This window comes from Dermacentor andersoni, chromosome 4, assembly GCF_023375885.2.
Source record: "Dermacentor andersoni chromosome 4, qqDerAnde1_hic_scaffold, whole genome shotgun sequence".
Taxonomy (NCBI): domain Eukaryota; kingdom Metazoa; phylum Arthropoda; class Arachnida; order Ixodida; family Ixodidae; genus Dermacentor; species Dermacentor andersoni.
This window is the reverse complement of record NC_092817.1, coordinates 2,443,356-2,458,243: the sequence shown is the minus strand read 5'-3', so window position 1 is coordinate 2,458,243 and position 14,888 is coordinate 2,443,356. Positions and strand designations below refer to the sequence as shown.

General features: G+C 48.0%; 1 protein-coding gene and 1 long non-coding RNA gene across 3 annotated transcripts in view; one reads left to right on the top strand and one right to left on the bottom strand.

The window, feature by feature from the left end:
- LOC126535883 (fat-like cadherin-related tumor suppressor homolog) overlaps positions 1-14,888 on the bottom strand; it is a 517,574-nt gene that overhangs the window by 239,037 nt on the left and 263,649 nt on the right. The window lies entirely within an intron of this gene.
- Positions 10,088-13,181, top strand: LOC129386080 (uncharacterized). Its single transcript, XR_011893763.1, has 3 exons — positions 10,088-10,407; positions 11,257-11,395; positions 12,399-13,181. It is a non-coding gene; the product is annotated as an uncharacterized lncRNA (long non-coding RNA).

Sequence of the window (14,888 nt, the reverse complement as noted above, 5' to 3'; positions counted from 1 at the left end):
TCCCGGCAACTGCAACTTATGTAACCATATTGTCTACTGGGAAACAGTGGCACTGAATGCTATGCACAAAGGTGAGTTCCTAGTAGAAACGCAGCCTCTTGCATGAGCCGCGATGCAGCGGAGGCGAGCACCATCTGGAAGTGCTGCAAGAAACCGGGAGTGCCACTCCGTGGCCTCCGTGACCAGCCACGGCGAATGTCGTGGCTGGTCTGTGAATGGCAGAAATGCTGGATTGTTCTGAATAATTTTTGCTGTAATGACGGTCGATGCTGGACGCCGACGCCAAACGCAGGACGCCGACACCAGATTTTCTGCGGCATCATCATCATCATCAGCCTGGTTACGCCCACTGCAGGACAAAGGCCTCTCCCATACTTCTCCAACTACCCCGGTCATGTACTAATGGTGGCCATGTCGTCCCTGCAAACTTCTTAATCTGACCCGCCCACCTAACTTTCTGCCGCCCCCTGCCACGCTTCCCTAGGAATCCAGTCCGTAACCCTTAATGACCATCACTTATCTTCCCTCCTCTTTCTATCTTCCCTATCTTTCTGCAGCACGGGGCCCTTAATGCTATCGCGTTAAAACCACAATGACAAGTTCCCAGTGAAAACACTTCATCCATAGGATACCTAAATCATGTCCTAATGTCCATGCACTGTTTCGGAGACAAATACCATATTTATTCTAACATAATGCGACCACAGTTGTAACAAGAGGGTTGACTTTCCGATCATGCAAAATAAAAAAAATAATTCTTAGAATGTAAGACGAGATGAATGGGGAAAAACAATGGTACCTTTATTGGATCTCAATTCCGAAAAGATTTCTCTTCACTCATCTTTGTATGAGGAGGAGACGGAGTTTTCCTTGGGCAGTATTCTCGGGCAATCACTTTAGCAAATAATTTCACTTATACGAGTTTTGCATGAATCGTAAATGAAAGCATCCCTGACAAGTGTTTCTGGTGCCGTGCAAAGCCCGCTATCAGTGCCAAGAGCAGTGTCAGCCGTATCGAGAGGTTCAGTACCGGGACGATCTAAGTCTCATGAAAGAAAAATTATCGCTGAAAGCGATCACCTGAGAATCAATTCATCTTGTGTGCCGTCAAGCTTGTTTGAGATTAAGTACTCCTTAAATGACTGTACAACCATTCCATTTGGCTGCAATACCAGGCCCCTGCTAGGCCCACAGAGCCCTTCCGACCGGCCTTGAATTTAAAGAGGGCCTCCCACTGGTGCCACCATCCACAAATCACCAAATCATTGACGTCAAGCTGCAGAATCCTAGCGAAGTTTCCCAGCTCATCGGCCATCAAGATTGCTCGTCTCTAGAAGTGTGCGTCGACCTACCAAACACTCTACATCATCGTAATGTCGTGAATGAATGGAGTCAAAGCATGGAAGACCACAGGGTGCTTATCACCATAACGGAAACACCAGTCACAAGCACCGCGAAAGTAGTGTCGATTCAGACAAAGAACAGTTTTGACTTTGGTCAACTTTTCCATGTATAGGATGGAGACGTAAAGGTACAGGTTGCCAACGTAACATTTAAGACCATGCCGTTTACAATATTTGTTTTAACATGGTCAATTTCACCATTATTCGAATGCAACGCGAAGGTCAAATTCAGGCGTTGAAAATAACGAAAAAGCTCTTGTTACAATCGAGTAAACACCGTGGGGCATCCTCTGCATACCAGTTTCGGATATCCTACCATGTATGTCCAAAGGATATTGCACATGGGCCTGTTTAAGGTAACCTACTATGGATGTCCCAAGGTTATTCAACATGCGACCTTTCAGACATGCTTGATTATTCATACAGTTCCATGGCACCGCCACTAGCCCCATAGACTTAACGTATAAATAAGACAAAAATTTCTGACACCTTACAGCACACTGTGCGATAATTCAGACTCGGACTACACGATTGTGTGCTAATATGGCCACCAAGTCATGCAGAAAAAGCTATATTTTCATTTTGAGACGTTGCCAGCGTAGTCATCGACCATGTCACCGGCAACTCCACAAAACTGAAACTAGTGAAACCTAACCAATCTAGCAGTCACCAATAAGAATTCACTGCATGCATTGAATGTACCTTCATCTATCTGTACTGACAGCATGACAATGGTCGAGATACAGGCTGGGATTGGTAGTGATAGCTTCCGCTCTATTGTATTCTCTTATCAACCATTCATGGTCGGCTGATCCCATTGATAATGCATGTGGAGCATTGCTCTGACCACTGACCAAGTGAAAAAACCATGAAAAAAAAAACAGCACAAAGGGCATTGCTAGAAAATTGCAACTACAGAATGCCTAAGTCAAAGGCAAGCATACATGCATACAACAACACGTGTTGACAAACTCGGGACATATTCTCGGACGATCACTTTCAAAGTTCCTTTCATATTCGCAATATTTCCTGTGACTAGCGCTGAACAAGCGGACAGGCAGCAGCATTCACGCACTGTGATAAAATATGTGGGTATGCACGACTCTCATGCGTGCCCTGATATGTTGTTTTCCCCGCATGCCTCATGTCTCCTGTGATCCGGCTTCTTCGCATAGCTTAGTGCCAGCGGCGATTGGTCTGGTTGCAGTGCATTACGAGAGATGGCGTGAGTGTTGCGCTGCTAACACTACCTAAGGACGAGGTTAGTCGGGCACGACCGGGAGTAGGCGCTTCCTATTTGGCTCGGTGTCGGCAGGCAGGTATGGACATTCGGCGCATGCGCCGATCCCTGCTTCTGCAAGACCTTCTCACGAGGCCTACCCCGAAATAGACGAACACGATAGTTCGAACACGCCACCGTTCGCATGACCGTGCGAACGACTAGGCATTGGTGTCCAGCATGGGGCGAACATATTCGCTCGCTATCCGGTCGCGGCGAGTCAGACTTCATTGATTTGTCACGCGCCCATTGGCATGTTTTGTGGATAGCAACTTGGCTAGCAGACCCCACATCTGGCTGCCCAATGTGGACCTCTTGGGGCATCAGACAATAGCTTTGACAGTTCCGCTTCGTTCGAGACAACCTTTGTTTGAACCGAAGCGTAGGCCTAGCATGAATTTTGATCGCTAAGCGTCCGCTGCATGCTTTTTTGAGCGAGCCGATGGTTGCTATAGCGTTCTTGAAATTCTCAACATGCTAAGCCATGTCGCAAGTGTTTTTGAAGAACATTCGTTTGTACGAGAGCCTCGTGGTCTGCATCCTGGGAGAGCGAGGCCTAGTGCCCACAGAGCATAGGCAAGTCTGAAGTGAGTGAGTACGGAAGCCTTTGTGGGTGGTCTGAATTTCTTATGTACTGTAAACTAAGGAGTAGTGGGGCTGTGGCTTGGTGAGTGAGAATGATGACGAGAGAGACAAACCATGTTTTGGTGCTCGATCGGCTGTACTACCTCTCGCCACTCCATCGTTCTAGTCGCGAACGCCTACTGCCCAAAGTACATCACAACACTTATGTAAATAGCTTTTTCTATCTCTCTAACTGTAGAAATCACAGCTCTGGGAGCCAGGTGGCCACGGGCCGTGGGTGCCACTACAGGCTGTGTGGTATTGCGACCTGGCACTGTGTGCTCCGACACTGCCTGGCACAGTGGGCTCCGTCAAATTGGATGCTGTGTGCACCGAGCAGGGTAAGGTAATCTCACAGAGCTGACGCCTCCTTGCGGCTGCCTGTTTTGCACCCATTTTGAATGTTTTTGGATACCGGTTGCTGTCAGGGTAGCGACTCACTATAGGCCTAAGACTTGATGAAGCTACCTGTCACACATGGAGAGGCACAACCTGGTGGACTGTGGGATTCAGGTGTCTTACTTTGCTTCCCTCATTCTAGTTAGCCTCGCACGAATTGGAATTACTTATAAAACTCAAGACAGCAAGCTTTCTTTATGTGAACTTAGCATCTGAGTGGTGTTGCGTACTCCAGGGTAGCATACTCCACCGTTGCCGAGTTGTTGCGATGCCTGTTTATCGAAGCTCGACCGACGTCACTATTCGGTAGCGTGGCGTTGTCGGTGGGCTGCAGGCATCCGGTAGACCATGGCAACAAGGCAAGGACGAGACGATTTCTAGTGCTAAACTTGCACGGTTTATTCAAAGGTTGGCGAAAGATGATAAGAAGAGAATGAAGTGTTCAAAAAAATACATTTCAGAGCCCCTTTAAATAGGCTCTCTAAAATCGTGGGCGGGATCTTGCTCATGTCGACGCCACGTGACAGGCACAGAGTCTGGTTTGTGGATGGGCGGCTCCCACTTTCAGTGAGCCGGTACGGGCCTGCCTCCGTAAATGCCAAGCCGCAGGTCGGAAATAGTAGACGCTTATCCTTCTCTTTCGCGCGTTGCTGGTTTGCGGGAAAGGCGTCCCACCTTCGTAGATACCAAACCGCAGCAAGGAAAGGGCGTCCCACCTACGTAGATACCAAAGCCATAGCAAGGAAAGGGCGTCCTGCCTCCATAGATACCAAATCGCAACAAGAAAAGGGCGTCCTACGTCTGGTTGAGGAAAGGTGGCTGAACGTGTAAGCTGAAGGTGTAAGCGCTCGTCGTGGCTTGATCCTTTCTTCTAGGCGACGTTGGTTTGTGAAAGTTCTCCTGTAGCGCTTGACAGTTCGAGGAAAGGGTCCCTCTAATGTCGCAGACACACAAAAGGGGCCTGTAAACACTGCGGGGCGTCCGCCAGATTGGCACCTACTCGAGACAACCATGGCGAATTAGGAAGTCACACTTCGTTTCGATGAGGCATGGTGGTCGAGAATCCTTTTTGCACGGGGTGCTAGACGCCAAACGTTACAGTCGCCACCTCATCTTTGCTAGCAAAGTTAAACATCGTACCACGTGGGCGATGTGCATGCAGAATTCATCTCCCTTGCACTACTTTATTGTTGAGTGCGTTGAGGGTACACAGCATGAGCAGAGTTACCCCTGGTTTGCTGTCACCTGCACATCATCTGCGCCAATGCTCCAGACTATGATCAAGCAACCCCAGGCAGCAGAGATGCCTGTGGCCAGTTCGGCGCAGCGACTACAGTGGCTGCCTGTGTCCGGCTCGCAACTGTCGGCGGCTGGGAAAAGAACTGGCAGTCACAAACGGCCACTGTGGCTCTCGCCAGCAGGGCACGTTCGTGCAAGCAACAATTGCTCGTGCCGACTAGTACGTCGCCATTTCCGGGATCCTGGCCTGGAGTCGTGCCGTCGAGTCTGCAGAGCTGCTGCTGTGATCAACGAATGCCAGCGGTGTACCTCAGAGACACTGTCGGCGCGCGAATTATGAACAAGAGTGCATGAGCATTCCATCGGCACGGCTACTGGTGCATGTAGCCCTTGCTTGCGAAGCACAAGTTGAGGTTATACTGTGTGACATATGTTTTACCAGAGTATGCAGTGATTTAAGGTTGGGGAGATGTGGGGACTCTCACGCATCCCCTGATGTTGTTTTCCCTGCATGGCTCCTGTCTCCTGTAAACCGGCTTCACCGCGTGTCTTTACAGTGGCAGTCAGTGTAGTTGCAGAGCAGTACAAGAGACGGCGCAAGTTTTGCACTGCTAACATCACCTAACGGTGGGGTTACTTGGGTGTGAAAGGGAGAAGGCCGGTCCTCTTTGGCTTGAGGTCGGCAAGTGGCACAGACGTTCCATGCAAGCGTCGGTCCACACTTCTGCGAAACCGTCTCGCGAGGGCTTGTTAGAACGCACCACCGTTTGCATGAACATGCACGTGAATGACTAGGCGTTGGTGTCCAGCATGGGGGTGCTCATATTCGCTCGATATCCAGTCACGGTGAGTCAGACTTCCTAGATTTGTCGCACGTCCATCGGCATGTTCTGTGGTTAGCTATTCAGCTAGTAGTCATTACTGTATGAAAGGTGCAATAAATGCCCTTGTGATTGCTTGCACTACTGTGTTGCCGTTCCTTTGTCCACCAGCACGTGCAAGACTCCACAAACTTTACCAAAATTTGCACATTTCTCTAGTTATTAGGTTCTAAAGTCAGTTTCCTGACTTCTTGCTCACCGAAATGGCTCGAGAACGGTCATATTCAAAACCGCAGTAAACCGGAACAATGCTACTGGCACGGCCATTTTGGTCACATTCGAAAGATGTGCACTTCTTCAAGCAATTACTGTGGGAAACTGTTTCTATGTCCCCTAATAGTGGCTGGCACAAGAATAAACAAAAGACATTAATCCCTTGTCATACCGAAATTGCTTTACTCAAAATATCGCTTTATTTAAAATACCCAAACACATGCATTTTAAGCCCTATTACTCGAAGTGCATGAACAGCTTGATCTGCTTAGAGTGAAGTGGTGAGTGGTGGCATCGCCACAGCCGAGACACTTTTGTGCATGCACTGTCAATACCACTGACGAATTAGTCTCATGCAGGCACAGAACAGGCCACCAAAGTACCAAACCCATGACTGATGACCGTCTAGGGACGGGTACCAAGCAAGTGCCGAGTGCTCCCAGCGATTTATTGCAGAGCGAACGGAAGCTGTCAAATTCCATGGCACATTGCACGTGAGCCGTTAATCTCAGTCGCAATTGCATCGCTAGTGTCCCCCGTGATAGACTCCACACGTAAATAAAGCTTTCCTGACACCTTGAGATGCCATAAAACCGCAGTCTCTTGGATGCTGAAATGTGGTCAAAAGGCCGCAGGTACACTTGCGCCATATCATTCTGTGGGCTGCGCTCGATGAGCAAAGTTTTAACGCTCTAAAGAGTACTTCTGGCACTGAAACGTGCCGACAAGCACAAAAGAAGTGTCCCTCCGATTAAAAGTTCCATGGTCGAAGCAAGGAGCTACACTAACAAATTGGGAAGATGAATTTGGAGAAGCCAGTCTAGAAATTTGCTCGCCGCTCACCATAAGCAGCCTGCATTGCAATAAAACACCGCCTCTAGCTTCATTGCACTTTCCACGGTGCAAATCGACCGGTAACTAGCCAAAAACACGAAAAATCCGAGCGTTGCCAGCAGCGAGTCAGGCTGTCAACATGGCGGGTTAACGCAAGCTAGTGTTTTCCTGGCGATTTTCTCTAGCCAGTCATGCTCGATTCACACCATCCGACTTTAGAGAAGAGGTCTAAATACGTGATAGGGTCCCTGTGTTTTGTTCCTAGACATTTGTCAATGGCGTGGACGCGATGGTGCATGAACACCGACACTCACACCGTAGAATTAGCCACATGTCGTCGACAACAGTGCGTTGAAAAACTCTCATTTGGCAAACTTGTGGAGATGCGCGACTCTTGCGCGTCCCCTGATATGTTTTTCCCGCATAGCTCCCATTCCCTGCAATCCCGCTTCGCCGCGTGCCTAAGTGATGCTCGCGGTAGTTGGTCTGGTTGAGGCGCAGTATGAGAGATGGCGCGAGTGTTGCGCTGCTAACCCCAAGTTGCGTGACAGTGTCGCGTGACAGTACGCGCGAACGATTAAGCGCTGGGATCCAGCATGGGGCGAACATATTCGCTCGCTATCCAATCGCGGTGAGTCGGACTTCTAGATTTGTCGCGCGCCCATCGGCATGTTTTGTGGATAGCAACTCGGCTAGTAGGCATTGATCTATGAAAGGTGCAATAAATGCCCTTGTGATTGTTTGCACTATTGTGTTCTTGTTCCTTTGTCCCAAGAGTACGGATGTGAGAACCCCACAAACTTCATGGCTGCGCACCTCGTGAAAAAATTGCCCAGTGATAATGCAAAGCCCCTAAACTATTCAATTTTCAAGATCGTGCTGCATATCCACACTGAGTGGTTAATCATTTTTTGAGCACAACAAACACAACCTTAGAGTAGAGCCACGGCATTTGCGGCGCTTTCCAGCGCGATACTCTCGTAGTCTTCCGTGACCTCCTCACCCCCACCCCTGGCTCAATAGAAGTGGCCACTGCCTTCCCCCCCCCCATTTGCTCTCCTGTCTGCATGCCCTTTGGATGCCAGTCACTCTTCTCACTCGCCTTCACATCAACTCCTCGCCTCTTCGCTGCCAATTTCAATGTTGCTGCTCCTCCAAAGCTGCCCCCTTCTGGCCTACCCTCCCGAGCATAATCTTCCACTAACGGGCGCCCTTCCGCGGTTCCTGCTTCTTGGTCTCCACAACTCCGATTGCCTTTCTTCCGCTACATGTGAAGCCGATGCCAAGCCCAACATTGCAACCACTGCTATCACCAGTGCGTGCTGACGAAGAAAACAAGATGCCCTGACGACATTTTGAAGCTTCTGCCTTCTGTGTCGCCCACAGCCAAAGTTCACTGCTTCTTTTTGCACCAAAATAAAGTTTCGCTTCACTGAATATGTTGTATTTTGACTTCCTCGCAGTTGTGCTGCAATTAAGCTCAACTGCTTTAGCTTTTCTCGAGTGGTCGCTTATATCGAATTACCGCTTATAATGAATCTTTTTTTTTGCCATCTCACTGACTTCGTTATAACGAGGAGTTACTGTACAGTGAAACCTCGTTAAACTGTAGTTGGCCGGAGCTCGGACAAAGTATGTACTAAACGGTAGTACTGCTTAACCCAAATAGCATTAGATTGCCCACTTACCTGTTGAAAACGGAACTCAGAGAGAGCGCAATAAAAGGGGAAAAAACATGCAGTATTTATTCGCTTTGCGCGACAAAAATGTTATTTTAGTTGATGCTGTGGCGGCCTAGCAGCGACGACAGCGGCCTCATCTTACTGAAGCTGCGAGCCAGCTTTTCAACCACCCCCTCAGCAAACACTCGCTTGGCAGATTCCTCGTTGAAGTTGCATGTTCTCCGTGCACGCGGGCAGTAGCGCTCCAGAAGCCATGGAGAGCCTTTTTCATTGCAGGGTGCTGTTCTCGCCGCAACAATTGCATTCATGAGGCTGACGTAACGCGCAACTTCTGCTACCATCGGGCATGAATCACCCGTGCTGTCACTTTCCGTGTCGTCCTCATCACTGTCGCTAGTCGACACTTTGGTAACACCAGAGGCAACAATGATGAAAAGTCGAACCTCGTAGCCGGCATCTCTTTGCAGTCGCAGCAGCGCTGCCGAGTGATTTCTTCGCATTCCAAATGCCCCACACCGTAGTCAACAGTAGATCCCTATCACATGCCAGCGCCAACTTCGTGTCACGTTCGATAGCGCGAACGACGTCTAATTTTTCTTCTATGCTGAGCACTCGGCGTACTTTTTAACCTAGCTTTGGCATGATGCGAGTCCTTGTTTGCACGATGCCACAACGCTCTCTGGCATGGCACCGAGATAATGTTGATGTGTCTTCATGCGCAAACACACAGGGCGCTTGGAGGCCGTTGTTCTGATCTCTGAGGCTTGTTAGTCTGCCGGGCCACCCGATGGAGACGACGCACCGCCATGTTTGTGTGATGAAAAGTGGAAACACTATGTGTTAATTGATACGTACGCAATAAGCTGGTACGATTTATACGGTTACAAAACACATTATGTTCAATGGCCACTGAGTCGGGGATCTGGCTTTATTACTTTTAAAATTAAACTACTGTTTAGGCGGGTACGGTTTAATGAGGTTTTGCTGTACATACATTCCCCTGGGGCCGTATTCTGTAGCGGTTCCTTTGGGAACCGGTTCCTTTGGGCTGTTGCCATTGGTCGGCGTTTCGTTGTCGTCATCCCTGGTGGGCGGGACGACAAATTTTGATGACGTCACACAGGTTGCCAATCTTCTGGAAAGGAACCGGTTCCCTGCTAGGAGAGGAACCGCGGAGAAGTGGTTCTCTCGAGGGTCGCGCGCGGGGGCGAGCATGATGTCGAGGGTTGCTAGGGCAACCGTGGCTGCCGGCTAACCTCGCGCCAGCTGACGAGCCGGCACCTAGACGAGACGAGACAGAGACGGCAATGGCGGCTCCTTTGGTTGTATTGCTGGAGAGTGCCGAAAGACAACGACGCGACGAGAGGCAACGACGCGACGCGTTCGGCATGGCCGAAGAAGAGTTTCGAAGGCATTTTAGGCTCTCCAAAGACATAGTGTGACGTCTTTGCGATGAGCTGGAAGGACATCTCGGACCTCAAAGATTTCGTTGTGTCGACACTACGATGAAAGTGCTGTGCGCGCTGTGGTTTTTTGCCACCGGGAGCTTTCAACAGTGCGTCGGGAATGAAGAAGCGATTGCACTGTCGCAGCCTTCGGTCAGCCGGATCATTACAGCCGTCGCCAAGGCCATTACGGTTGTGGGCAAAGAAAAAGGATGGGTTAGATTCCCATCCACGGCGCAACAGAAAGCCGCCGTCAAGGAAGGCTTTCTTAGCCGTGGAAAAATTCCAGGAGTTCTAGGATGTGTGGACGGGAGTCTGATAGCCATCGTTCGCCCTAAGAAGCTCGGCCCCGGCGAAACGGAATCGTACTGGAGCCGTAAAGGGTATTACGCCCTCAACTGCATGGTCGTGAGTATTGTTCATTGACAAATATTTTCGATATGTGATTGCGCGAGTGCACGTTGTAAAAAACTTCGTTTCGTTATTTTTCATCAATTGCCGGTAATACTTGCGTTCCTATTCGAGAAAGTAGCGTTTGTGTTGTATGTGTAATGACGACTTTGATCTTGGCAATAGAACCCGGCCGCACTTTTTCAGTGCTCTCTAATCACAGTTGAATAGCCTTTTCGATGCTACAATGTAAACAAATTACGCGCGACTTAAACCGGAATAGACGCCGTAGCAGTGAAGGGAGTCTTCGTCTGCGAGCGATCCTAACAGAAGACGAGCCCTTGTGATTCTTATTCGACGTAAAACTAAAGCATTGTGGCCAACAGACTGTAAACGTGAAAAGGAGCATCCCATCAATGAAAATGGTGTGAGGGAGAATGAGAATGTGTGGACACCCATTTGCTCTAGCTGTTAATACGGCACATGCTGCCACTTCAGCGTTCTTTCGCTTGTAATAGGCACTTTGTCTGGAAAAACAAGAAAAAAACACAGGTGGCACTCTCTAGCAGAATCTTGTACAATATGGACGGAAGAAACCAAAGGAATTATTTTGCACATTGTGTTGTGACCACACGCCATACATGAGCACATGTACACATGCCAACATTGCATTTGTAGGTTAAGATGACATTGTTATCATGCTGATGATTAGTTCAACTGCCTACTGCGTATGTTGATATCTCCTTTTCTGTAATTGTGTTGGCTGACTGAACAGTAACTGATTGGCAAGTAGTGTTGTAAGCAAAAGTTTGTGCCAGATATTTGTTGCAGTGGCATTGACACCTTCTCTTTGCTTTCTCTTACGAGGTGTGTGATGCAAAGCTGAATATCCTGGCAATTGACCCACGGTTTCCGGGATCGTGCCACGATTATTTCGTTTGGAGGCATTCTGCATTTCGCCGCCGCCTCACTCGTGGCCTGTTACTTCATGGAGAAGTCTTGCTTGGTAAGTGCACCTAAAGTAGCAGTGCTTCTTCCATATGTAAAACATACACAGTCAAATAGTTTTGCATCCTAGCAAGCTTTAAGAAAGCGTGATTTGCTAGAAATGTGTTGTGAATGCAGCAGTACCTAATGAACCTGCAGCGACTATCGAGAGAAACATGTCTCTCTTAGAAGGCAGATATTTTTACCAGCATGTATACAACAGCTGACATGTTATTCTGTTTATTTACTTATTAATTTCAATACACTGAATGCCACGTGGAGCGTTACAGGCAGGGGTTTAATTCTACAGAACACGTCGAAATGGCAGTTTTCAAGTATGATGGAAAAGGGTTGGTGACAATGGACTCGGGTAGCTGGTTCCTGGTCACTGTCCTTGGAACGAAGGAATAAGCGTGTGCGTGAAACTTTCGGCATCGACGTTAGTGATCGGTGTAGTATATATTGTAGAATAGTGCAAGTTGCGCTATTTTTCTTTGTGTCACAATGTCTGCAATTTTTTTTGTTGCAGCGACATGTGGTGCTGGAGTGATTAGAAAGGATCAAACGGGTAGCTCGAGTTCGGGTACCTTCACGAGAAGAGGTACGAAAAGTAGAGTAAGGATCCCAGATACTGGCAGCATATTCGAGAGTAGACCTTAGAAGTGTTTTATAGAATAACACTTCTGAAGAGAGAAGAGCTAATTAGTTTTAGTGGAGGATGTACATTTAGGGAGAAGCAAATGGGATGAGCGGAGCAGAAAACCACAAGTATGAAATAAATATTACATGTCCAACTTAACCCGAGAATGAGATTTGCAGCCGAGACAACAGGTGAAATTGGGCTTTTCTTTAAAATGAGTCGAACTTTCTTTACAACTTTCTGGGAAGGTCAATGTTCGATAGATATTGCAACAATAAATCCAAGACCCGCTGCTGTTGTAAAAGGGCCCTGGCGTAGACTGTGTTCTTGCATTGTGCCTTAATGTATCCACGTTCGTTCACTGACGTGCAACACTTTACAGGGGACTCTGGGTACCCGCTAGAGCCATGGATCATGACTCCTGTGCCTGGTCACCCAAATCGCCTCACGGCAGAGGGGCGCTATAATGAGGCACACGCATCAATGCGAAATGCCGTTGAGCGGTGCATAGGAGTCGTCAAGAGCCGCTTCCGATGCCTGCAGAGGTATCGGGTGCTCCACTACTCGCCTCAGAAAGCAACCACTATTGTTGCAGCTTGTGCAGCGCTGCATAACCTCTGCCTTGCAGCAGGCGTGCCTCTGCCAGACGACCCAGGTGACGACGGTGCACATGACGACAGCGCACAGGAGCCAGCCCAGGCACAAGTGCCGCTTCAAGTACAGGTGCCACCGCAGGCGCACCCTGTACAGCCTTCTCGAGCTTTGTTTCAAAGAGGCCGTGCGGTGCGTGAATCCATAGTTGGTGTGTTTCGGCTGCCCAGAAATTTGCGCATTGCCTACCTGCAAAGTGTGCGCCGGCGCATTCGCTGGCAAATGAGGTGGAGACATGTGCTGGTGTAACATGTTTTATTTTTATTTTCATAAAAGTAAATAGGCCGTGCACTTCAACATAACACATTGCGTGTGCTCACATGTGGCTAATCATAGTATGCTGCATACTGCAGTAGTGAAAAGCACATGATTTGTCTATGTTGGGCATGACAGATACACATGCAGTGACAAATAACCATGTGCCATTATGTTACTCCTTTGCTTTGTTCACTGTGCTTTTGAATATTGTCTCGCCAGGGAATTTTCTTTAAATAAAGGTTATTTCCAAGGTGAATGGCAACCAATCTTGCATTGTTGAATATTGCTTTGCAATGTCTATTTTACTGTGCAGTATGCATTGTTCCAAAGCTGAAGATGTCTGTTCATGTGTGACACGCAAGAGCAGCACGAGTTACACAGCAACTGAAATGTCGTCAGCAATCTGTATAGCACATATTGAAACGTATAGCAACAAACGAGACATGTCAAGCACTTATTGGAGCAGGATTTCGTTAAATAGCAGACACTCATGCTTACTACTGCTTTGTTTAAACTCAAGAGTTGCTTCAACATTGCATTTCTTGCACACATGATTTCACATAATGCTCGTAATTGCTGCTTAACAAGGTGCAACAATATAAACAAAATCATGACAATGAAACATTTCTTTATTTATTCATTTTATTCATTGGGTACCTGCTTCGCCATTCAGGCATTACAGCAGGGAGGGTACAACTCATATAAATGAACACTCAGAATTACACTCATAAAGCATGGAAGAAATCATCATTTGAACAAATACAGACAGTGTCAGGTGGTAGAGTATTCCAGTCTCTTATAGTACGAACATAGAAAGAGTAGCAGAAAGCGTCGCTTTTAACCCTCTATTGCATGGCGTCCCATATTTGGCACATACCGGTTACCATTCTTTTTCGCATGTGTGAGATTCCCAGTTGAGAATGTGATACCGTCAGAGTAAATCTCGTAGTTATGCGCACTTATTATGGGCAAGTGCTGCCATCTCTTGAGTGATATGCAAAACAGAGGTGAAGTAGATTTTGGGATGCGACGTGAAACTCGGAGGGGGCAAACACGAGCAATTGGTTTTTTTTTTCTCTGAAAAGTTTGACCGCAGAAACACAGAAAAATTATTTTGGCATATTTTTTGGCCTCGCCAATTCAAGGCAGTTACTAGTTTTCTCAATTTTGCCTGCAACTACAGCAGAGAAACCGAAATCGGTGTGTGCCATATTTGGCACAGTATGAACTTGAAATACAACATATGGCAACGTGCTGCCATCTGTTCAATAGCCCGAAGCTGCAGGTCACTCTATCACAAGATGTAATTTTGACCATCGGTACGGTGAGGGCGAATTGTCTACCAAACAGCCGCCTGAAAAGTGAAAAGGAACTGAAATGTAAAGGAAGTGGTGCTTCAGAGGCACTCACAAGCGCGATAGATGACGTAGAGTTATCGTGTGTGCGTTGATACGACAACCGCGCCGTGACATTTCTGTCGAGCTTTGTTGGGAGAAATCCAGTCCAAAAGACTCAGCGCTGGTTTACCTCCGCCAAGGTGTTTCGCGAAATTGATTGCCCCAGCGTAGTAAAGGTCCATAACAGGCACATGGGTGGTGTCGACCTGCTGGACTCTCTGTTTGGACTTTACTGCATACATATCAGATGTCGAAGAAATGGCACTTTCGAATTTTTACGCCTATGCTAGACTTATCGGTACTAACAGCATGGGTATTGTACAGGAGGGTGCAGGAGCAGCTTAGGAGGAGACAAGTACTACCGCTGGCTCAATTAAAAGTAGAAATTGCAGAATGCCTTACCTCGCATAACAAGTGCCTACCCAACTAGCGACCAGGAAGGACTTCTAGTCAGGACATCGAATTCCATGTTCAAGTCAAAAAAGCACAGGGACCAGCGGCCGCAATGCCACCCAAAGACGACCGATCTGACCAAGTCAGCCACTGGCCAGAATTTGACGAGAAGA